The following is a 24930-nucleotide window of genomic DNA, read 5'->3' on the forward strand; positions in this document are numbered from 1 at the left end:
AGGAGACTATACTCTTTTTATTTCTCAGAGTTAAGATCCAGCCGGTGGGAAGGAGGGCTGGGAAGAGCTTGGCCACCATTCAGCTGGACTTCAGGGAGGTTTGGGGGTGCTCTGGGATATTGTGTGACTCCATCTCACTGGGAATTCCTGGGACTGTGCAGGGCTTCCAGGAATGAATCCCAAGAAGGAAGATTAGTGCGACACAGTTGTCTGAAGAAGATCTGAATGCTAGGGGCACATATCTCACAGCTCACTGTCTATGGCAGACACTTTTTTTACATCTCAGCAGTGACATGTATTATATTGCTTTTGGGATGGGAAGAAAAACCCAAAATATAAATCCTGCATTTTATTATAGAAGTTAATACCAACAATTACATAAAATCTAATGAATTTCAGTTCTCACTTAATTGCTTCTGAGTAGTTCACTTAACTTATTAAAAAGAAGCAAGGACATATTCATTTAAAAAGCAGCAGCAGCCTTGGCCTAGCATCTGCCTACATTCTCTTTTCAATTAATCAATTATAGTCCAATGGTGTGTAATTACACATTAAAAAAGTTATTGGATATCACAGCATGGCTGTCCCAGGGGGCTCATGAATACACTAATATAACACACCTGTAATGACCTGTTCTCATATCTGCAAATTGCTCCCATTTCTTTCTCTCTCTCTCTCGTTGCTAAATGAAGATGAGAGCAATTACCATTAACTTTTTGAGTCACATCTAGTCAATGAGAGAGAAAAAAGATCCCTACCAGCATTCATAATAAATCTGTCTGTTGCTACTCAGAATTTTAACTGTACCAGGCATCAGGCTGGAAGGCAGTAAATGTGCATCGGGATCGTAAAGGGTTGTGGGGATCCCAGGGTCATTCTGAGCGCATGCTACACCTGTAGACAAGAGAAACAGGCAAGCAGGAAGGTCTTGTCAGATCACATCCAGGAATAACTTGCCCGTCTCGGTTCAAATCAAACCAAACTCTGGAACTGATCCCTATGCAGTGGCTCTTAAGTCTTTGCATAGCAACTAAGCCGTGTTGCTGTTGTGTTGGTTTTTTTTCGAATGCGAGAAAGAACAAAATTTACTATGTAATGGCAGAAAGGCTTTGGTTGTGCGAGAGGATACAGGCACCAATGCTCTCTTATTAATGCATAACAAATGAAACCAAGGAGAGACTCTTAATCTGCATAATGGAGTCTGACAGAGTCTAAATTGGTGATTCAATCAACTAAAGGGTCCAAAAATGCTCCATGGAAGTGAGCTTTTTGATGGTTCCATAAGTCAAATGGGGGATGATATCTCTCAACATTTTTATAAATGTTGTCTTGCAGAGTGTGATTTTGATGTGCTGTTATCTCTCACCCTGGGAAGAAGTGTCTGTTTCCCTACAAGAAGTTTTCTTGTTCTTGCTTTCATTTGCAGACGGGGGTCTTTCAGGAGGGTGTACATGCAGATAAATGCACATCAGGATTTTGAGCACAGCCTTTTGCTTGTAGTAATCTGAAATATTCCTATGCTGTACACCTTTCTAGCCCTAACAATTTCAGTGAAATCTTCATCACGCCCAAGGTTGCTTCCCTGTTTAAAATCCATGCACATCTCCTTGTGCTTGATGTCTTTCAGGATAACAGGATAATCCTGTGGGATTCAGGTGATCAGATGTTGTTCTCAGTTGCATTCACAGTAAGGTGATGGGTGTTGCAGTCTGAGCTTCAGCAAGGTCTACATTTCACTCTGGTTTTCACCAGTGCCACGTTTCTTCCCAGTTCCACAGCACCCTTTGGTTTAGGACATGGTTCCATTCACATGCCTGGCTGTCGCATCTCAGTATTTGGCACCTGGGCTGGACTCTCTCTCTAGGTCCCATGGTTAACAGAGGAGGGCAAGCACTTGTAGAGTGGGATTTACTCAAAATAATTAGGTGTTGATTTAGGATCGGTTAAACCAATGTTTAGGCATGCCTGTATCCACTCATTAGCTAGATAAATACTTTCCATATGACACCTACATTGGAGGTACTACAGTCATTGCCTGAACCGCATATTCCTGCGGTAGTCCAAAGTCAAGCTTGCAGGTAGAGCCATTCAATTCAAGTAGAGGGACTGCTTGTGTGCTTGAAGTTAGGTATCTGCTAACTTCCTGTTTAGATGTCTGGTCTCCAGCTTTGAAATGGGGATGCTGGTATTTAATTGCCTTTGCATGCAATTTGAGTTTGATCTTAAGATGTTAGAAGTGCAAAATATTATCTATTATTTAATGTTGTGTTGTACTCCAAATAGTGAACAACTGCATCCTTGGTATGTGCAAAGTTCATTTATTACGAATTGTTACCTGACACAGGAGGAAACAGGTTCCAAGATTTACTTACAGGTATTTAAAAACAATTTGACTGCCCAGACATAGTAACTGAAGTAAGCAGAGCTGTGTGTGGATCCCACAAAGTGATCAAAGTGTGCATGTGCACAATGTTCTCAAATTCTGCTCAATGCACAGCTTTGTTTATGCTTGGGACCAAAATTAAATTTTGTGCCTTTTTTTTTAACCAGTGCCTGAATAATCAGCTAAAAATGTTTTAAACAGAGAAAGGAACACAGTTATAGTCTAGAGCTTTAATATACAATGCAATATTCAATTTTACAGGCTGGTTAAATATTGGATTAAATTATTGGTTAAAATACCTGTCAGTTGCCTCTCCAGCTGTGTATTTTCTGTGTGTCTGATGGGGAGGAGGGTAATAATTCAGTCAGTTTCAAAAATTTGTTTTTAGCTTCTTTAGCTTCTCCAAAAGAAGCTGTAACTCTTTGCATGTCACTTTCCTAATTGAGCTATAAACTCTATATTGTACTAATACGTTTTATTATGAGGAATAAACATACTTCTTCTAGACAGGCAGAGGAATAATTGACCACCTGTGGCCTGTCCCAAATGAACATTACTGCATGTGACACTGAAATTAATGTCTCTTTAGTCAAGATGTGAAACAGTTATTTTCTGAGAGCTTCCCTTCTGAGAGGGAAGGTAACACATCCTAACACATTTCTGCTTCATAACAGCACAGATTCCTGACTGCCAAGGGAAAAAACACTCGGTGTTCACCTGGCTGCTGCCCCTCTCTCTCTGTCTTTGGGATTCAAAGAGCAGCTTCATTTGTTAAAAACATTAAGCAAAGGACCAGGTTCTGGCCTGAGCTAGGGATGCCTTTTCATCACTCTGGCAATAGAAAGAAGCCTCAGAAGTTGGCGCGCATGAAATGTACTTAGGTGGCCCCTTTCAGCTGCTAGAGTGGTATAAAGGAGTCTCAAAGTGGATGAGAATCTGTCCCAAATGTAGGTTTATGTAATGCTGGAAGATAGTTCTAGGACACTGTGCCAGTATCGTGTTACCAGGCCATAGGGGCCAAAGGATGCTGGAAACTGAAATATTAAAGAGCTAAGAGATTGACTCCACAGATAGAAATGGTAAATGCTTCTCTTATCAGTTATTTTTCACTTTGTATTAATAAATCTCTGGGATGGTATTTAATGTAAAATCACTGGATCCTTCAGGATCCTTCAGGATCCAGTCTCTTCCTTAAACTGGAAGCATCTAGTGCCATGAGCAAAGCAAGCAGGTGAGATTCTCAGGTGTGCTTGCACCTGCAGCATACAGGAGCATGTGCCCAGGGAGGAATGGGGTCCTCGGCAGGGATGGGCACACCCTTACAGACACAGGGGTTGCACAGGGCCTGGAAAATGTGCTCAGTTTTATCTTATGCGTATCCTATTTCTTCCTTTCTGAGAGATTGCAGGGGACTGTGTTGAGCAAGCGCTGCTCTCCCCTGTGGGTATGCTCGCTGTATTGCCACAGGGCTCTGGCAATTGCCACTGCGCTGTGTTCCTTCTTTGTCACCACATCATGCACATTTAATGAGGGGTTATAGCTCATGTGCTTGCACAGTTCAGCAGTCCATCTTTAGGCTCCTTTTTCCTCCAGCACAAACAAGGGCTGAAACTCTCCCCAGAAGAAAGGCATGGCCAAGGACCAGACGAGTGCACGCTGTCCAAAGTTCACATGAGATTAGCTCAAGATCACTGCGGTCAGTAAAAGGAAAGGCTGCTGTTGTACTCCTTGCATAAATGGAGATGTTTGTCCGTCTTGGCTATCAAAATCCTTCTGTTGGGATCTTGCTGAAATCTCAGCTGCCCTAAGTTACCACACAGCTGCAGTGACCTCTGTGTGATGGCTTTTCTCTCTAATGCCACCCTGGTGAGATGTGTTCCTTTGGTATCTCTGAACTGCTGGTGGGGGCTGAGAAGACCACAGCAGCCTGCCTGGGAGAGCCGCAGTACCTTGCTCATGCATTTGGAAAGCATGTTGTGCTTGTCTCCATGGAATTTACTACAATCCCACCACTGTTTGCCTCCAGTTCAGCTGTCTCAGTGTGAGTTCTGGGAAAAGCCCCTACATAGAGGAGTTTGACCCAATTTCCCCCCTGTGCTGTTAGAAAAACCTGCTGAAAACAAATGTGATTAACACAGCAGAGAAAATAGTTCAGCTGTAAAATCGTGCATGGCATGGGGAGCACACTTTTTATTTTCAGAGTGCCTTTTTGAGTGGCAGAGTGACAGCACATGGATATCATGATGCACTGACACAGCAGGAGGTACCACATCCCTGGTGTGCAAAGCCCTGGCCCTGCACCAAAATCCATCCGGGTGACTGCAGATACTCAAGGCAGAGGGATGAGGTGCTGTGGGCATGGGGACATCCCAGTGTTCTCAGGGTTCGAAAACTGCGAAGATGGCAAATCAAAAATAGCCTGGACTTTGTTGATCCTTCAGGAACTCCATGTAGCTCTGTCTTAAAAGAGGGGTTTGGAAAGTGCCTGGGTTGTTGCTCTTGGAGGAAACCAGTAGTATTTAGACTTCACATTTTATGTTTTCTCACTGCTGTGTGTTTCCTGGGTGGGATTTGCTCCTTTTCAGAGGTGTAAACACAGTGCCCAAATCAGTTCTGGGAGGAGCTTGACTTAAGGCAGATCACCCTGAATTTGAGACAGGTGCTTCATCTGAATATATATATAGTGAAAACCTAGAAATGGAAAGGGTCAATTAGTCCCTCCGGATGGTGCTTTAATTCTAAAGCACATCTGTAACACCCCGTAGGCTGACACAAGGGGAAGAGAAAATCACTCACTTTTCTGTAAATGAAGAAACAATGATTATCATGATCTGATCTGAGAGAAACCACTCTGCAGTCTCCGTAGTATGTGCTGCCTTTTAGACAACCTCACTCTTCAGTGAAGGCATTGGGGGCATTTTGAAGCTGTGAGCATGCCCTTTCCTGTGAGGTTGACAGAGAAAGAGAACAAGTGAGAGGAGAAGAGAGAGAAAAGGGCACAGCCTTTTGGTGAGGACGGGGAAGTGATTTCAGGTGTTTGTGACACCACATGAACCTTGTGTGCTTAGCATCTTCCTAAGCGTGATATACCCTGGGGGGTGGAGGAAATTGTAACAGGTAGAGATGTGGTGGAAGGAGTGAGAACTACCTGCAGATGTAGCATCTAAATAAATCCAAAGACAACACAACTATTTTTAGGAGAAGTGCAAACAGTGATAGATGCCACGGGGCTGCTGTCACTAAAATTCGTCTATAAGCAACATATTCATATTTAAACAAGTCAGCTTTGCACATTGAAATGAGCAAACACTGTCTCCATGCTTGTTTGTTTGTTGTGCAGAAGTCATCAGCTTTCACTCCTTATCCCCTCACCGTGGTGGTGATGCAGAGCCATGCTGATGGATCATCTGTCTAGCTTATCTGCAAGGCCACAAAACATTTATATCTTTTATGGCATGATAGGCTGTTCTCATGCAGCAGTGGAAAACAGAAATTTGGGACTGCCCTTGCAAAAGTACCATCTCCTGCACAACACTGCCATTCTGGTAAGATCACTTGGCACAGTTTGTACAGCTAAGTACATCCACTGTGAAACCTAACACCGGGATGCACATGAATAATATCGCACAAAATCAAGAGAGGAGCAAGCATCAGAGAAGCTTTTGAACGCAGGGGGCAAACCAGCAAGGATGGAGGTTCTGCAGCTTCTCTCCTGCTTAGAGGGGGCCTCTGTCACCTCTGGTATAAGGCCTCCAGCTCACACCAGCATTACACTTGGCCAATTATCTTATTTAGGTATCTCATATATATTTAGGTCTTGAAAAAGGTCAACCACAGGGCTTGTCTGGGCAGGGGTTTTTGAAGCTGTAGAACTGGAAGCTTTTCTTCTAGCATCATTAGAAAATAATTGCTTGTGAATGTCCAGGGATTTGAATCTACATGTTGGGGCTCTGAAAAGGAGGGCAGGAAGGTTTAAAACATTATTGAAACAGCTATTGCTGATGTTACACTCGCTGCAGATGCTGAGCAGGGAACAGGTGGAGCTCATCGGTGGGCATGGCTGCTGCCCCTCACGTGCCTTGGTACCCTTGCACTGGGAGTCCTTCTCCTGGGCTGCTGCTCTTGTGACTGTCTCCAGCACAAACAGCTCTGCTGTCCAAGGTTCATGCAAGCTGGTACATTTTTACTGAAAGTGCAGCAAGGCAGGGATTGTCCCTGTCAGCTGTTTTCAAACAGCTGTTTTCACCTAAGTATACCTGCTATTCTTCCATTTAAAATTATTTTTGACCTTTTTTTTTGATTTCCTGCTACTTGCAATTTTTTTTTAAGCCTCTCTTCCCCTTCTGAATATCTCTCTTTCTCCATTACTTTGTTTCTTTCAGTTTAACTATCTTCTTCCTCAGTTTCATGATAAATCCCCACTCATTCCTGTAGTCTTTGGCTTGTAAGTGCTGTTAGCTGTGGAAAGTCCCCTTCCCTAAATGTTGTAAGGCCCAGATGTTACTAAACGTGAGCTTTACCATCTAAAAGCCTGTCACAGTTACCTGCCACAGCTCACAGCTTGATTTCTCAGTATGACCAAACTAGGCGGGTCTCGGAATGCAAGCCCTGAGTGTCTTGCAAGGAAGATTGCCTCAATGCATGGTATTAGATCAGTCCTTAATGAGGTGCCTGTTCTTTCCTCAGCTCTGTTCCAGATATTCCCTGTGACCCTGGCCAAGTCACTTTATCTCTCTTTGTCTCTGCTTCCATTCATAAAATGGACATAATTGCACTTCTGAAACTCATGTGGAATTGCAGCGATGAATTCCTCCTGCTTGCTTTGCCTTTACCTCATCCCTTTTGTCTGCACAATTGTCAGAGGGGATAAAACACCACCAAATCAGGGTTAGCCATAGTTAGCACAAAGCCCCAAACAGCTGGCCCGGCCACTCGCAGTATCCCAATAGCACTGACAGCAGAGAGCCAGATTTGTTACCATTTGCACTGCAGCCTTGTGCGCTTTGAGGAGCTTCCTGTGCTCTCTCTGAATAGTGAAAAGAGACGTTTCCAAGGCAGGGTGCTCAGGAGTGCACAGTGGTTGTTGCAGGACAAAGGGATAAAATGGCTTCCTTTGAGGGCTTGCTCCACAGGATCCTTAGCAGAAGCCATGGGGCCTTGGAAGAACCAGAAGGAGAGGGAGGGAGGCAGGGTGAATGCTCCATTTGTAAAACCCATCTTGGATTTTCATCCCTGTTGTCCAGCCTCTTTCCCTTACCCTCCCCCATTTAGTTCTGTGACAGTAATAAAATAAAGGAATGCAAGCTAAAGGCATCCTTAGGGCTCTCATTGTTAGTAAGTAATCCTAGTAATCCTAACAGCACTTTCTCTCATAGCCCTGTCTCTGAATGCTAATATCATTTAATTATTGTGAGGTTGCAAATGAAGGTGCCCACACACAAATTCAATATGGAATGCAAGTTAAACACACACCAAAGGCAAGTGGTGTGGTTTTGGTTTGTCATCTGATTTATTGCCATTTACCTCACATTCCTCAGAGAGCACCACCTGAGTCAGGAGCAGAGAACCAGCCCTTTGTACACATAGCTTGCTCTTAAATCTACACTTCACAAGATAGCAGCAAGTGACATAAAACATCTGTTTTTAAAATACAACTGGGAGTGTAGTTTTGAAGCATTCTCTCCATCTCAGGCAAGGAACACAAGGGAGGTGTGACTTTTGGTAGACAGATACGTATCTCCAAAAGAAGGCACTGCGTACAATACAGTTCACATACATAACATATGTCAAAAGGCCTTCAGTGACAATCCAAACTAAGAAGAAAACCCAGCCTGCAACCAGTTTAAATATGTTGGCCAAGTCAACTAAGAAGATCTGCAAGCTTGGGCTTCAGTAGCTGGGGGCAAATTGTCTGCCTACCAGGTAATTACTGGTGGAGGGGGGGGTTGGTGTTCAATTTTTGGTTATCTCCTAGCATTGCATTTTTCAGTTCCAGTCAGTCAGCCTTGCATTTTGAGGTGAGCAGCACAGTGCCAGGGAGGCATCCTGCCTTGCTGTGCGGTCTGGACACATTTATCACGTTCTCCTACTCTCCCAACCTGTAAAGAGTCCTTCTTTGAATACTGTGCACTGTTCACCATGCAAGCAGCTCATTATCCCAGGCATTTCAAGACTAATTTATAGGACATTTGGCTAATTTGCATAAGCCATCCAGTACACAGAACATGTCTCCACAATAAAGTAATATGCCAAAATCAGGATTTATGTGAAAACATGAATATGGGGGAGGGACAGGAAGGGACACACACAACAACATTTTAAAGAAGCTGTTGTTAGCACCAATCTCTAAATGAATACCCCTGACAAAAAGTCACAGAACCCTGACTCTCCACCTACCGTATGTGAAGCTCCCATATAATTTTCTGCTTTGAATCTTGCTCATCTTTTTATTAAGTAAGATGGGGTTTGATCCTTAAAACAGCCTTGAAATATGAATACTTGGTGCTGTTGGCTTTGTCTAAAAATGAAACAAAATCCCCCAAACTGAATCCAGATTGAGGGCTGCACATTCAGGTATCGCTGTGAGGAGCCTCGCGCATCCGCTGCTCTGATTATTACCTTGACACTAGAACAGGAGGACCTGTAATCCTTGAAACAGCTGACATCTGAAGCACTGATTCTTCCTGTGCTTTGAGTTAGTCACTCCTTGATCTCTGTGCCTGGCATGCAAGCCTAGCTTTCACTGAAACCTGACCTCGTGGTCCCTTCTTCTGCAGCCCTGTTTGTCTTCTGCCATTCAGAAAGGTGCAGCTTCTGTCCTCAGGACTCTGAATTAGAGCTGCATGGGTCAAAGGAGCAAACAGGAGACTCGTCATTATTGGATCCAATGCCTGCCCTTGATTTAGGTGTCCTTACATTGGTGGTTTTTTTTAATAACAATTTCAAAATAAGAAGATTGCAAGGTATTTTTTAAGCAAACCTTTCCTCTCCGAGGTGACACTGGCTTTCCGTGATCTCTAATGCATGTCTGCTTCACCTACAGTGCAGATGTTTTTGCTCCCTTCCTCGCAAAGCCAGCCTGAGGTTTGAAAGTCAAGTTGGTTTCTTTCTTCTCTCCCTAATATGTCTTCTGCCATTATGAGGCCTCTGAAGAGCACATTAAGTCCATATTTACCCCTGTGCAATCTAATTAACTTCCAGAATAACTGTGCAGGTGTAACAGAGATCTCAGTTTGAAGGCAGCTTTGCTCCACTTATTATAATTGAAGGAACTGTTTGGCCAGCAGCATTTCTATTAGTAGTAATGCTATTTGAAAAGGAAATAACTTAGTTTTGGACTGAATTTGTAGGAATACCAGCTAGAATTGCATAAGTGGATGCATATATATCTGTTTACTTGCAAATAGAGGCTAACTGGAGCTGGAAATCATACCTATAATAAACATGTAATCCTGATGCCATTGCTACAAATTCATTTCCCACAGCAGAGCTATGGTTTCAAGCACCTATTTCAGTGCTGTGTTGTTTTGGAGGTTTGAACAGTGTTGGTTATTCATTTCGGTGCATCACGTGTAGTTCCAGTTAGGTGAAACCTGCTGGGTATTTTATGTCTTGTTCAGCTTGAACTAGAAGCAAATAGAAGGAAATAATGTGTTGAGGAAGACAAGAATTCTAGATAAAGAATTTTTTTTTCCTGCTCTAGAGTCTGTTACTCTGTTACATGTGTTATTCTGGGCTTTGAGATTAGTATTTCTTAATCAGGCTGTACTACAGGTTACATGGAACTGGCAGCATTATCTTGAACATAATTATTATGTTCAATAGGAAAAATCTATGCAGTTTTTCATTTCACTGTCTTCCAACTTGAATCAGTTTTTACTGTTCTGAGATGTAAGAAGCACATTTTTTTTCTCTGAGGATTTGCAGTTTCTCTTAGTGTTTTGATTGCTTGTGAATAGTTTGATAAAAATCCCCAGTGACGTACAGCATCTAGGTTGGATTTGGTTTTTGACTGATCCCTAATAGCTGAAGTTACTGTATACAACAAAAACATTTGTAATGCTGTCAGACAGGAACAATCTCTCTTCTGCAACTTCACTCAAATTTGTTATGTGTATAGCTCCGTGAAGTTCACTAGATGTAAATACAGATTAATTATTTAAAAAGTAATAGGAATGAATGAGCTTCCAAACATGTAGTGTTTAATTATTTAAAACCTGTAATGGAATTTCAGCCCTCGTGCATACCTCAGATCTCTCACTGTGCTTGGACAAGTGCCTGAGGTTAACTGGCATGTCCCCACCTCTTAGTCACATCGCCTCCTATAGCACAGGGTGATAAATGTGCCTGGTACATGTGGAGAACAGCCAATATTCTCAGTCATGTCTAATAGTAAATACACTATACTTAACTCCATCTTCCTTTCCCCCGCTACTGTGTTGCATCCTGCAATCAGCCATTCCATATAACATTCCATATAACAAGCTATGTACGAGTGCGCAGTTGTACTGAGCCATGGAAAACTAAACCTAAAGTCAGAGTGTGAGCAAAGCCCCGCTTGATTCCTGATCCCAAAGGGTGGAAAGAGTCCCACAGGGATGCTGCACTTTGTTTGTTTGATGGTGGTGGATCAAGGCACCGGCTCTGTGTGAGTGACTGTACTGGATGTTGTACACGTGTGTGAGAGGACCTGATTCCCATTTCAAAACCCTCATGCTCCAAGTAGGTTAGTCAGATATGGGGAAGTCTTCTCCCAGCTTTAAATGGAGGATCAAAGATACATACTAAAAATAAAGAACATACAAGCCTCCCAGCTTTAGAGACTTGCTTGGTCTCCCTTCATTCCTTTGACAATGGATGGACAGAGAGTTCTGCTGGGAACAGTTCAGAGCCTTAGGTTCCTGCCATGATACACCCTCCCGAGATGCCTACCTCTGTTCACAGACCTGATCTGGGCAATCAAAGTTAATCTCTAAAATTGTGCTCTTTGGATTATTTCACTGCCTACCCTTCCCCTTGGCCAAAGTTGCTCAGCAGTTTTGTCTTTGCAGAGAACTACTAATGCCTATCTGTAAGTCCTATCTCAGTGCTGTAGCTATGTAACCTTCCTTCTCCTACTGCTCTGGATGAGGAGCACTTGACCCAGGATGGGTGTTAAAATAAATGTAAAGGAAAGCTCTTTAAAGAAAAGCAAACACTTCAGTTACATTGAACAAATGCACAGTTAGGAGTCTTTGTGTGTGATGGCTGTGGGTCTTCGTTTGCCAGCCAGATCTCAGCTGGTCTGATGAGGAATATTTCGAGTGCTGCTCTACCCTGTGAAATTGTTGTTAGAAGTAGTTTCGTGGGAAGACCTAGGGAAGAAAAAAGGCTGGAGAAAGCAAGACAGAGTGAGTCCTCTTTGAGGAGGAATCTAAAGAGCAAAGCATTCCTGAGAGCTTTGCAGGTTGATGGTTTAAATACATTGATTTCTTTTGTCCTGGTGTGCTGCTTCCACACAGATGCTTTGCCGTGCATGTCAAGCAAGGAGAGAATCATCTGCATGGTCTTGTAAGTATGAAAGGCTCTAGCATGATGCATTTACATAATAGAATCTGTGCAGTCGCAGTGTGCATCCTGCAACCAGGCAAGGAAGGAGTGCCATCTACAGTAACACAATGCATTGCTAAAGGGTCCTCTGCGATTGTGTTCTTTACTGAATAGTGCACCTGATGCCTTCTGCTGTAATGTACCCTCCTTGGTGAGAAATTGATCGTTTGTGCCAAATTCAACTCTCAGTTACATGATTCAGATTGAAAAAACAACACTGGCTTCAGTGGAGTTATCCCAGATTGATCCCAGGATTACTAAGAATAGATTTGATTTATGAATAGCTTGGTGTCAGGTACGTTCTAGTGCTAAACATTTCCTAAACAGAGGGATAAGTAAGACCTTTTCATCTGAATAGGAAAGACCATTTTTTCACTTCCACCCTTACTTAGAAAGGAAGAGGTGTAAATCAGCAAGGAAGAAAACATATTTTGCATTTCTGGAGAACCAGCAAAGGTTTTGGGCCTGAGAAAAGCATCATAGTGGGCAAGCAGGGTGTGTGAAGGGCTTGCCCTTGCTCCCTCAGGTGTTGCACATAAGTAAAGCTGGTTGCTGCCCATCACCCTCACAGCCCTTGGCTCTTGTCAAAGGAAGCCTGGCTTCTCTGCAGGAATGTTCTTAGTAAAACAAGAGAGGCATTAGCAGAAGAAGACAAGGAAGTTTTCACACACATTAGTTCACCATATGTTTGGCTCTAGGCTGCAGTTTCAGACCTTTATAACTCCTCATTTATTATTTTCAAGGTTAAGATCCTGAAAAACCATGGTTTCAGATAGCTAGGGACCATAATATTCATGGTAATTCCTACCTACCAGAGACAGAGTAATCTTTTTTCTTTTTTTTTCTTCTCTCCTCGTTTTGTTCCCCCTCTTCTGGGTTTGCTCCTCTCCTCTCCTCTCCTCTCCTCTCCTCTCTCCTCTCCTCTCCTCTCCTCTCCTCTCTCCTCTCCTCTCCTCTCCTCTCCTCTCCCCTCCCCTCCCCTCCCCTCCCCTCCCCTCCCCTCTCCTCTCCTCTCCTCTCCTCTCCTCTCCTCTCCTCTCCTCTCCTCTCCTCTCCTCTCCTCTCCTTCACATCCCTGAAGGATGTGAAGACTGTTGCAGTCCCCATCTTTCCTATTCCCTGGCCATTATTTCAGTCTTCCCTGCTGCATATGGGAGTGACCAAGAGTGAGCCTAAGAGTTGCTCAGAATAAGCCTCTCTCCACTGGTGATTTTGTGCTAATAGGAGGGGGAAGGGGAGCTGGGTCTGTACCAATGGGCTCTGGGTTTCAGCCAGGATCAGTGCCTTGCAGCAAGAGAAAGTAGAGGATTCAGAATGTTTCCTCTGTGTGCGGCAGAGCAATTTCCCTTACTTGGCTTCGTCTTCTCCAGCCCCCAACTCCAGAGGAAATGGGAAAATGAATTCCACTCTCCGTGCCCAATCTGCAAGAGATGTGACATGTCTCAGTCCTGGGCTGAAACTGATGTGACACATGTTTCCCTGATCCAGGCAGATTTTGGATCTGGCCCAGGGCTGTTCTAATCAAATGTGGTTTCCAGAGAGAGGGCTTTTTAAATTGAACATACTCTGGGACGCAGGGTGGTGTGTACCATTACCAGCAGCGAAACCAGCAGTTCTCAAAGTCACACACATTCAAATCTCAAACAGCTTTGACTCCCTTCAGAGTTCTGTAGACTAAAACCCAGCAACACCTCTCTTTGGAAGTTTTGTGGTATTTTTTCATCCATTTTTACTAATGGTCAAGTAAATCTTTCCCTAATCAAGTCAATCTTTCCTTAACATTATTTTTTCAAGTCAGCAGATGATGCAGTCCCTCTAGGATTTTTATGTGTTTGGGAAAGGTGGTGAAACATGCAGGGAATCTGCATCAGGTAGACTGTGAGACCCAGCCAGTTCTGCTGCAGCCCATGCTGTGGCCATGTATATGTTAGAGCACCCAGTGTAGTGGGTCCTGGCCTGTAAAAATTATTGCGTGATAAAGATTAACATGTAATAATAAAAATTGAAGATTCCTGAGCTATATGGATAGGGGAAAACAAACACATACACACACACGCACACACACACATATATATTTTTTTTCAAAGCATCCAAAGACTTGAATTCTGTACACTTCTTGCTTGTACAAGCATAAATCAGAAGATGCAGCACACCAGTCTGAGAGAGTTATGCCACTGTAAAACGGCAATAGGTGTGAGGGAGAAATTTGACTTGGAACCCTTCATTACAGGTAAATAAAGATTTCCCAAGGTTTCAGATTGCATTTCTGCTTCCTATTCTATGGACTAATGAAATTTCAAATCTGGATGACACTACTATTCTCTAGACCCAGTAATACTACATTTAACTCTGAGTGATTTAATGACCATTCAGTGGTGATTTTGGTTTCAGGTGAAGTGGTATTGGCCTCCAGCAATGCCTTAGGCTAAAAGCATTATATGTTAGCAAAAAACATTAACCTGCCCCTCAAACCTCCTCATTATTACACTTATAGTTGTGTCAACCAATCTGTGAGCAACTGGAGTCATAACAGAGGGGGTTTTATTGTTATTTTTATATTCTCTTGAATATTAAAAAGAAAATATACTGGGAAAAAATACATATAAGATATTACTAGATATAAATTCTAGACAGATGAGTAATTTTCCACCTCACGTCTGCCATACTATCAGAATAAAGTTTTGATCAGGAAACAAGAAGAGTGAACATGTTTATTCAGATACTGAATAAAGAAGTGAATTAATTAGAGAATGTAAATCTTCATCTGAAGTCATCTGCAGACTTGGTCGCATGAGATTCCTAAAGGCGGAGATTTCTCATTTGGAAAGATTTTGGTCAATCAGTGAGATACTGATTGAGCCTAGTAAAGTGCCCCTTTCATTTTTACCCTTAAGCTTTTCATTGCTTAGCAGCATCTATATTTCTCAAAAGAATTTGATAGAAGAATTTGCAATGTCAGTTGCTCCCTTTCTTTTCCCCGTTGCTGGAGCTGGATGCAGGGAATGCTGCAATGCCTAGTGCATACAGGCTCTTCCTCACTGCACTTGTTGGCAGCTGCTCTGCAGAAGAAACCTTCTGTGACTGATGTTTAGTCCAGTTCTTGAAGGGAGCAGGATCTCTGCAGTCCCTGTGTGGGAGTGAGGAGTCCCTGGCATGACCGAAGTGCTGGCCCTGTTGTCTGTCCTGTGAACAGATCTCTGCCTGGGCACTGGTGGGACTCTGCAGCTTGGCCATCCCAAGGATGAAGAAGCTGCTCTGCTGCCTCCTGTAGCTGAACATGTGGAAATGTAGATTATGCAGAAAGTTCTCCAAGGACATGCAAGTAAATGTCCTCCTGAGGAAAGAAATGCATTTCCACTCTCTGAGGAAGAGGAAGGAGGGTATTTCCTACTGCAACCTTCCCCTGCTTGCCCCAAAGAGACAACAGGGCCTGGACACTCTGAGGAAGTATTTCTAAGCGCCAGAAATGTTTTTCCAGATGCTAGCTTTGATTTCTTTCTTATGACTTCCTGAATGTTCAAAGCCAACATTTCTTGTCCTGTTCTCAAGCTGTTTGAAGTGCTTCCCACTGCTGATACTTTGCACAGCTTTAGTGACAGCAGTTTGATGAAGTTCATTTGTGTTGTCTTTAGGAAAAAGTGAAGCTCTTGCTGGGGCACTAACAGCTTAAGGATCATAAAGCAAAGCCTCCTGTTGTGGAAAGGCACAGGCTGTAGTTCACCAAGACTCCCAGCTTCACCTGCTCGATGTAGTTCTTGTCTCTGGCTGCTGAGTTGTTTCCCAGATCATTTCAGGACCAGCGGATTTGGGGAGTGCACATCATGAGAAGTGTTGGCCTGCAAATCAAGTGTTGAACATCAAGGTGACCAGTGCCTACATAATCCAAATCAAACTGCTTGACTGACCAGCAATACATTTGAGCTACTGCTCTGCCAAGCTGGCTTCTCATACTGCCACCCATGAGCTAAGGGCCATAAGTAGCATGGTGGAGACACTCAGTTGACTCCACAGATCCCCCAAATTATGCTTGCCAGGAAGATGGCTACAGATGCAGTTGAATGGTCTCGTGTCAGACTAGGTTAAGCCTGGAAGGGGAACTGCTTCTTGGCCTTTCTGTGTGATGAGGCTTGATGAGATCTCAGGAGTTGAGTGTGGGACTTGATGGCTTGAGCTCTGGTTTACTCTGCCCCACAGACTCTTTCATGACACACTTATGCTCAAAGGTCAATGCACTTGGTGTGGGATGAGGTTTCCCAGGCATGGGAAACCCATGGCATGCCCTTTTGGAAAGGGCATTCAGACTGAGGTGTTCTTTATATGCTTCTGAAATGTGAGTCTTTGTGAGACAGACTGTCTGACCTACTGAGGGCATTTAACCCCCAGCTCTCCCTCCTGCTCTTACCCTCCTTTTATCTTCTGCATCACATTAATTTTATTTAGGACTTCTGCAGTGGTGGACTTAGCCAGTACTGAAACAGCCATGCAGACATGTCTTTTAATCAGCTCTTGTACAGCACTCCTGTAAAACCCTTACATTAAAGATTTTAGATTTAAATGCTGTTATTGTCATTCTGTGTTATTTTAGCCAGGAACATTTCTGGGGAGAAGAACTTCCTTTTTGGCAAGCCCCACCTCACACTACATTCATTTTCCCTGAAGTTTCGCCCACCATATTTTGGGCTTCACCAGTGGTTTTAGATCCAAAGTTCCTCCCATGATTTCAAAGCCTCAGACTGAAGCTGAAAACATGGAACTCAGCTGTTTACATACAAAATCAAATATGTAGCCACTCGGATGAAACAAGACCCAACCCGGATTTCCACCGGGCATTAGCATAACTCACATTTTTTCTTTTTGACTGGGAACATTAAAAAGCCCCCCAACACAAAGGAACCCAAGGCCTTTGAAAAGACTATGCTTTAAATACCACAGTTGACAACTGCAATGATTCAAAAAATGAAATCAATTTATCATTAGCCATTAATTACCAAATAACTCTATTTTCTCCTTATGCTTCATGTGGCTTAGACTTTTGCATAATTAGGATGAAAAATGGAGACAGAGTGAGTCTTGCATTTAAATGACATAAAGTCAGTATTCACTCAGAAAACTTGTGAAGACTTTTGAAAGGACAATGCATTTAGGAGGGTAACATCAGGGAAAGAAAAAACAATCAGGGAGGCAAGCTTTGGTATCTTTTGAACAGAGAGAAACTTGTCACAGGACAGTTTTAAGTTGTAGGCAACTGCAGTGTTCTGTTTTGTCAACTGTTTTTACACAAAGCTCCAAACATTGTAAAAATCTGTTTTCCTTCACACCTAGCATCGCTATGAGCTATATTGTAACCACATTCACAGTGTGTTAGAGCCTGCCTCGGGGTTCCTTCGCAGCAGGTTTCAGCTGGAATGATTCTTTTTGTTTTTTATAATAATCACTCCATTCAAATGGAACAATCAGTATAAAAAAATTATCACAAGCCATCTTGGATAGAAAAATCTTGCCACAATAAACATGCTGAATGTTTTACAATAAGACATCAAAAATGGTGATCGAGGCTGGATAACTGCTTAGAGCCACACTTCGGATTATGCCTGTTACAGTATTGTTTGACATTTGGTAGTGAAAGAGCATCAGTTCCCAGTCATGACAGCTGAGGCAGGGACTTAGTCATAGTTGTCTTCAAAGAAGATGCTGTGAACTGCCCTCCCCCTTCAGGGACAGTCTGCTTGCCTGCCGGGGACCCCCAGACAAAGCCCCCAGCCCCATGGGCCAGCACGCAGCGGCTGCAGTGCTGGACATGCAGACCCCTGCACACCCTGCTCAGGCAGTGGCTGTGCCCCAGGCTACCCAGTCAGTCTCAGGAGGAAGCCTGAGCATGGGCATTTTGGAGGAGGATCAAGTAGGGAAATGTGGGACACGTTGGTGAGCGGCAGCGACTTGTGCGGCTTCTGGCAAGGCTGCACCCACTCTATCTCTTGGCGCTGGGTGCTGGCAGCTGAATACCTTTTGTGATAACTCAATTAGCTATGAAAAAAGCACAAGAGCATTTGGATATTATGCTGATTATTGCTTACCTCTCAAATGAGTTTGTCATTTTCCATCATCTCTGGGTGGAAAATATTCCCCCCCTGTTCCTCACTCTGACCCCATTGTTCTGAGAATGGCTGTGTCCTTCTGCGGATCTTCACCTGCCCACCTTCTCAATTGGCATGGCAGTGTGTCTACCTTGCTCTTCTTCATATTTGTCTTTTTCTGAGTCAGGAAATGCTAAAAGGGAACTTTAATGCCTTGGAACAATCTTTATGTCAAACAAATCAGTGTGTGTGCTAAGAACTGTGCCCCGTGGGGGCTTTGATTCCTGAGGCGCTGTTCTGCGGGGGGGGTTACCCTCAGAAGGTGAGCAGAAGAAGAGGTGAAAAGTGGTACAGACCCAAATTGATGTTTGCAGGAGGTCTCAGTCTGACCCAGAGCCTTACTGGCGCCACAGCTTCTCTGTGCTTGCAAGTGTTGGATACATTAACACTTGAGGTACAGCTCTTGCCCCAAAGTTTCTCTCTTCTTGATCAGGCAACAGACTGCAGAAGCAGGGCCATTTGTGGGATTAGCATTGCAGTTGGGATCTATGAGGGGATTACCTTGTAGGTGACCTGCTCTGAAGAGAAGCCTTGTCGATGGATAAATGGAGAAAAGAAGGGAGGGTGCAGACAGCCACATTGCCCAATAATCTTTCTTGGAGAGCTGTCAAGGACAGTGGAGAGAGGTTTCACACTCCTTTAGAGATAGTTAGGCACACAGTCCTGCAGGACACACAGATCTAGGTTTCTTTCCTTCTGATAGACTGAATTTTCCCCTAGTGTCCTGCCAGGAGTGCTCACAGCCTTGTGAGGTGGCCTGGGTGTCAAGGTGCCTTGGTGTCCGTGCTGCAGTGGCTGCTGGGTGTTCTGCAAAGGGTCTGACTGAGCTGTGTGTTACAACGCTAGTTGTGACTCATTTGGCTCTATACTAGAAACCTCTGTATGTGTGTTTCAAGCCACTTCCTAATTTCTAGATTTTTGCTGTGTCCAATGTTTGGCAGACTTCAAAAAACTTGAGCCCTTGCTGTAAAACATGTGGCTGGTGTGTTGGGTTCTCACTTGGCTGCAGGGCAGGAGGGTGAGCAGGGGAGAGGCGTTGTTCCTCACCTTGTGGCTTTTGGGGTGGCAGCCTCTGCCCCCATGGCTCGCACATTCTGGCTGGGTGGCAGTACTGGAAACTTCAGGGAACTTCCCAGACCTTTCCAGGACCAGTCTGGGCTAAAAGGAAAGGCAACCAGAGCCAGAAAAGGATATAGGAAATGTGCAGTGGTGTTCGTGAAGCCAGAACATATGCCTGAATGTATATAAAGAGACAGCAGTTGGATACCACAGTGAGAAAAGGAAGTAGGAACCACTCAGCAAAGTCGAATACATGGATTTTATGCCAAGAAGCGAGGCTTTTATAATCTTCAGCATCTGTTCAACATCTTTGATAAAAGCCTGGTCCTCAGATGTGATTCAGCCCTCCCTCGTGCAAGGTGTCCCCCAGTGGTGCTTTCCTGAGCAAGGAGAGGGGCTTTGTCAGCCACCCTCTGGTTCTGGAGAAGCTGAAAATGGCACATTTTTGCCCTAGTGACCCCCTTCTGTCCTCTTGCTAAGCTTTACCATGGAGCTAATACTAGTCCAAAGTACTGTGTAAGAGGCACAGGCTCTCTTTCATCGCAGCAGGGTTTTTTCCATTGCTCCTTGTTCCTGGTTTCTCTCAGGCTGATGTAAATACCTCTGCAAACAGGTTTTGCCAAGTGTATTTCTTAATGAAGTAGTGTCTGATACTAGATTATTCTTCAAAGGTTAGTGGTGGACTGCACCAATGTGTGAACTTTGTGCCTGCATTTGACAGCAAATTGATTTAAGTATTAATTACCTGGTGCCCAAAGCCCGAGTGCAGCCCTTTTAGGCACAGCAGGATCCTGTGTTGTGCCTGCAAGGCAGCCTCGTAGCCATGTCTGGATTCCACTTTGGATGATTCTATCAAAATAAAGATATGGATGCCAACAGGAATGGCTTTATTTCCCCTCTTTGTATTAGAGACATCTGAGTGTTACAGGATCCCTCAGTCCCAGCTTCCTTGGTGTTCCCGTATCGGGCATGAGCTGTGTTTCTGCTGATGCAGTGTCTTCTGAGTTGTCTCCTGGTGTAGATTGCTGTGTGTTTCACAGGAAAGCGGATAAATGATACCAAGTCACTGAGCTTATAAGTAGCACACTGGCAACCCGCCACTAAAATATAAATACATTAAATGTACTGAAGGAATGTTCATTCTGTTGTTTAGCCTTGGCTATGCCCCAGTTAGGTAAATTTAATCTTCTTGAGGGTTGTTGCGTTACAGCTGAATGAGATAGGCCATTATCTTATTACTGATCTTTATGTCATTCAGGATTCATGTTCTGGCATTCATGGTGTGAAGTGTGCTTGCCCCAGAGCAGTCCCTGGAAGTGTTTTCCAAGGTAGATGAAGGTGCGTGCATAGGGGATCAGTTAGCATCTTGCAAGTTTTGACCCTCTATCTCAGAAATGTTCACGCTTATTGTCAGTGATACCACTGCTGGTCCAACGTCCTGTTGGAAGAAATGTACAAAATGGTGGCTTTGCCTGTGTTTGTTGGGAATGTCTGTAACTCAGACTCACAGCATTTATTTTCTTCCCGGGTATTTTTTCCGCAGTTCCTTCCAAAATCCCTGTCCATGCCTCTGCTGCTGTTGAGGTTGGGAACAAAGCTCTTGATGACTCCAGGGTGAGCAGGGGCCAGTGTTAAGCAACAGACCCAAAGCTGATGGATTGCATTAAAGAGGAGTCTCTTCATTGTTTTCCACTGGTGCCGGGTCAGGCCCTCCAAATGTGATCCTACAACATTAATGCTTGTGACTAATCCCACTGAAACCCAGGGAGCTGCTCCCATGTGTAAGCACTGCAAAATCCAATGTGCAGCATTAACAAGCACTGTGCAACAGTTTAGCTCTTCTCTCGGTTGTACAACGAAGGGAAGGGATGAGGCAGGAAAAGGGAACGACAAGGAACACATGAGCAGAGAATCCTGAGCTGGTTGTGAAGAACAGTCATGTTCTGTACAGAATGCAAGTACTTAAAAAAATAAGACATCAGCTGTGTGTTTTACAGAGAAGAAAATGTTATTTTATTGAATGGAAAGATAGATATGTTTCACCTATCACATCTGAACTAATCAGTGTAGGCTTTTAGAAGAAATCTGTAATTACTCCGAGCATGTCATTAGTTAGATATAAAATGAATGATATTGCTCCATTTTATTACCTCTAGTGATATAGCCATTTGTATCAGAAATTCATTGACCTCATCTTAAATGATCAATTCTGTAAGACAGACTTGATTCATTAATTCTTAAGTGACATTTTTTTTCTCCTCCAGTAATTTCCTCGTTGTTGTAGAGACCGTTTTTCTGCCTTTTAGTACGGTATTGTGAGGCATCACATTACCTGCATATGAGTCCCACATTTTTATTCATTTTATCTTAACTAAGCAGCACAGACAGATTGCTTATGTAAAAAAAGAAAGGAAGGAAGAAAAAAACAGAAGAAAATTATGAAATACATGATTGTGGAAGATGGACATTTTTCATTTTTGATGTCGTATCTTCAACACTTTGAGATGTTGTATGAAATCAATGAGATAATTATTGAATATTTGGTCTATGCAATATATTCAGAGGAACAGATTTGCTGCCTTTAATTTCTGTGGTTTTAATTAATTTCATCCAGTGATAAAATATACAGAAGGGTCTGTGATCAATATGTGAGTGAGGCAGGCGTACTTCAGAGTTTCTCGTTCCTCAGTGAATTATTGAAAACAGGAGAAATCAGTAGAGAATTTGTAAGCAGGATTTCTAAATATTTTACCAAGGAAGAGAAAATATTTGTTTAGCCAGGAGAGACATAGGGGCCCACTGGAGATAAACAAATCAATACAGCAATGATACAGTGAAGTGCTTCACTGAATTTTTCAAATGCTAACTAATAAAATTAAATTATTAGAAAAGATGCCACAATTTTTTGTGGGGCTGTATTTCTCTTTCAGTCCCTTTAATTAAGGTCATGGATGGGGCTCTTCCTAGAAACATAAGGGGACTGCGTTTAGTCTCTCATATTTCTCAGGCACTTTGGCAGCAGGCTTACAAGGTGGTTTACTTCCTTGTCCCAAAGGAAAAGCAAGTCTTCACTGCAGCTGCATCTGAAGTCCTGCTCCATCCTTTACTGCAGGCGCCTCTGAGGCCAGTCTCCTCCTTGTCTTTCCACTGCAAATAGATGGTGATGGGCCAGGGTGGGCTTCATCCTGCCCCAGCCTGCCTCAGGAGCTGTCTGGGAGCTCCTAGTACCTCTTTGTGCAGCTCCTGGGGTACATGTGGAGACCCTCTGCATCTTTGCCAGCCCTTGGGGCAAGAGCATACTCTGCAAGCAGCAGGAGGAGTGTGCTGGCGTACATCCCAATTCCATACATGCAAAATAGATAGCATTTTGTGGCTACAGCAGTGAGCTCTTGCTCAGAAATGACTTAAAGGTAAATTCAGCAGCTCCACTGAGTTAAATAGTATCTCATTACCTCGTGGTGTAGACTCACAAATTTCCCTTTTGTCTGCTTCGAAAACAATGGCAAACCAGAAAATTTCAGGAGGTTGATTATAGGATATTTCCATCATGTGTGCTGACTTGCCAGGTGGGTGGCAAAACCCATACCCATGCCAAATACGCAGGATGGTTCGGTGCCCACTGCTGTGTGTTTGCACTGTTTGCAGCACAAGCTCCAGGGCTGTCTGTGATGGCCACTGAGCCTTCCTGTGGGGAGCAGACGGAGAGCTGATACCTGGTAAAATCCAGGAGCTGTTGGAAGTGGGATTGCCCCCTCTTTGCCCTACTTTCTGCACTCCCGCTTTCCCATCTGCCCCACACTTGGGGGGGAAGCATGCACCATGGCAGTGCAGACATTTATCTCAACAGTTCTGTGCATTTGACAGCCTTTTTGTCCACATCTTTTAGGGTGTGACACTGTCACTGTGTGTTCACTGCAGGGCTGGACTTGTTTGCACTGGGAAATTTCCTTTCTTGCAATGGGGCATCATGCTGGAAATACACCCGTGCCGATGCCACATGCACCAAGCAGCACCAGCGCCCCCTCTGCTTTATCTCACGGGGCACATTGTCTGTATGGCCAAGCTAAAAATCTGGGTCCTGCATTCCCAAACTTCAGGGGTGACCTAGTAGTTGCTACTTCTCAGTTGGTTATTTAGCTTGATTTAAATGTTGGGATAAAAGAGAGGGAGTGTGTGCATGTGTGAGTGTGTGAATAGGGAGGGGAGCAGGAGGGAAGTAAACAGCAACCTGACAGGATAGCCAAAAGCTTGAGGAGTTAAATGGGCTAATAGCCATAGCATATAGTGTGTGTATGTGTATATATACATTAAAGATATATTACTGAAAAATCAAGAATGGCACCACTGTTTATATTAAAGGAAAGCTGAGAGTTAAATGAGATGGGTAATCAGATGCCCAGCATATGTTGTTTTGAATTGTTTATATGGCCAATAGTTATTAAAATTAATTATCCTTTTAATGCAGTCTTTTCACAATCATAGTCTTCTTTGGGGTTTTTAGTGTATTTTTTTCCTTTGTACAAAAGATATAGTCATTTCAAAACAAGCTAATATGGGCTATTTGGAAAAGGCAGAACAAACAATACCAGGATATATTCTGACATGGTCATAGGCTCAACATGCTGATAGAAAGCACCAAAAATCTCTGTCAGTGAAGTATTTTGAGAACTAATGTAAATGACAAAAATGGGGGGGGGGAGAGGGGGGGGTTTGTGTGTGTAAAATTCTGTCAAAAAAGTGAGGCACTGAAAAATCTGACATCTGTTTATCTGTTTATAGCTATGGCAAGATTACTCATATTAATTCTTGTTTAAAATGCCATATGAAGGAAAGGCATTTGTGCAAACAAGAGTCATATTTGAATTGTAGATCATGTCTTCACCATCTGTGAGAGCTGTTGGTGTTGCAAAATTAATGTGTTAATGAAATCACAATAATTTCTCTGAAGTAATGGATTCTGAAGCCTAGAATGACTATTTTTTGAACTTTGGTGTCTAGTGGTTTACAACTGGGAAAACCTTTCACAGCTTAATTAGTTCTGCAGCCTTATTTTAAAAAAAAATTGGCTATGCCTTCACCACACCAATAGCAACACAGAAAAGGATTAAATGGAAAGCAGAGAAACAAAACAAAATTGAGCCTGTGATGCAAACTTTTTGCTGTAGTATTTGAAACTTGTTAAACAGGTTCTTGCTTGCCAAGAAGTTTTACTCAAAGTGACTTGTACACAAGAGTGGGCAAACAGCTCAGAAAATAATTCCAGCTTGCTGAAACATCACAAATTGGGACTATTCGAACCTTACACAAATATCCTAACTTTTTCCAAGTTTCTCCTTGGAACGAAGGGCAAAGAATCAATGATGCTTTTTGCTTTGTGATGCCATTTTGAAATACCACACTCTTTCCAACTTATTATTTGATACCCTTAGTAGAATACTAAATGTTACTGTGCGCTGCAGTGTAGCAGAAATGGTTTGCATTCATTTCCAGCAAGTTTCTGAGTCCTTTTCCAGTTCTCACACTCCTTGTGTAGCATGGCATCTCAGATGGCACAGGCGTGCTTAGATTACCGCCGAGGAGTCATCACAGCCATACTCATATGGACTTTGCACGCTTACATATGCGTGTTGTAGCAGTTTATGCTGACTGAGGATTCTTCTCTGTGCTATGGGTTCAAGATATATAATGCATTATATAAGGCAGAGCTGAGATCATGGAAGCCAGAAAAGGGAGTGGCATTCAATTCGTTAATATGTTGGAGAAGAA

General features: G+C 43.3%; 1 protein-coding gene across 2 annotated transcripts in view; it reads left to right on the forward strand.

Annotated features, from left to right (window-relative positions):
• Positions 1-24930, forward strand: part of LOC125323694 (sine oculis binding protein homolog) — a 113156-nt gene that overhangs the window by 72277 nt on the left and 15949 nt on the right. The window lies entirely within an intron of this gene.

Source organism: Corvus hawaiiensis, chromosome 3, assembly GCF_020740725.1.
Source record: "Corvus hawaiiensis isolate bCorHaw1 chromosome 3, bCorHaw1.pri.cur, whole genome shotgun sequence".
Lineage (NCBI taxonomy): Eukaryota > Metazoa > Chordata > Aves > Passeriformes > Corvidae > Corvus > Corvus hawaiiensis.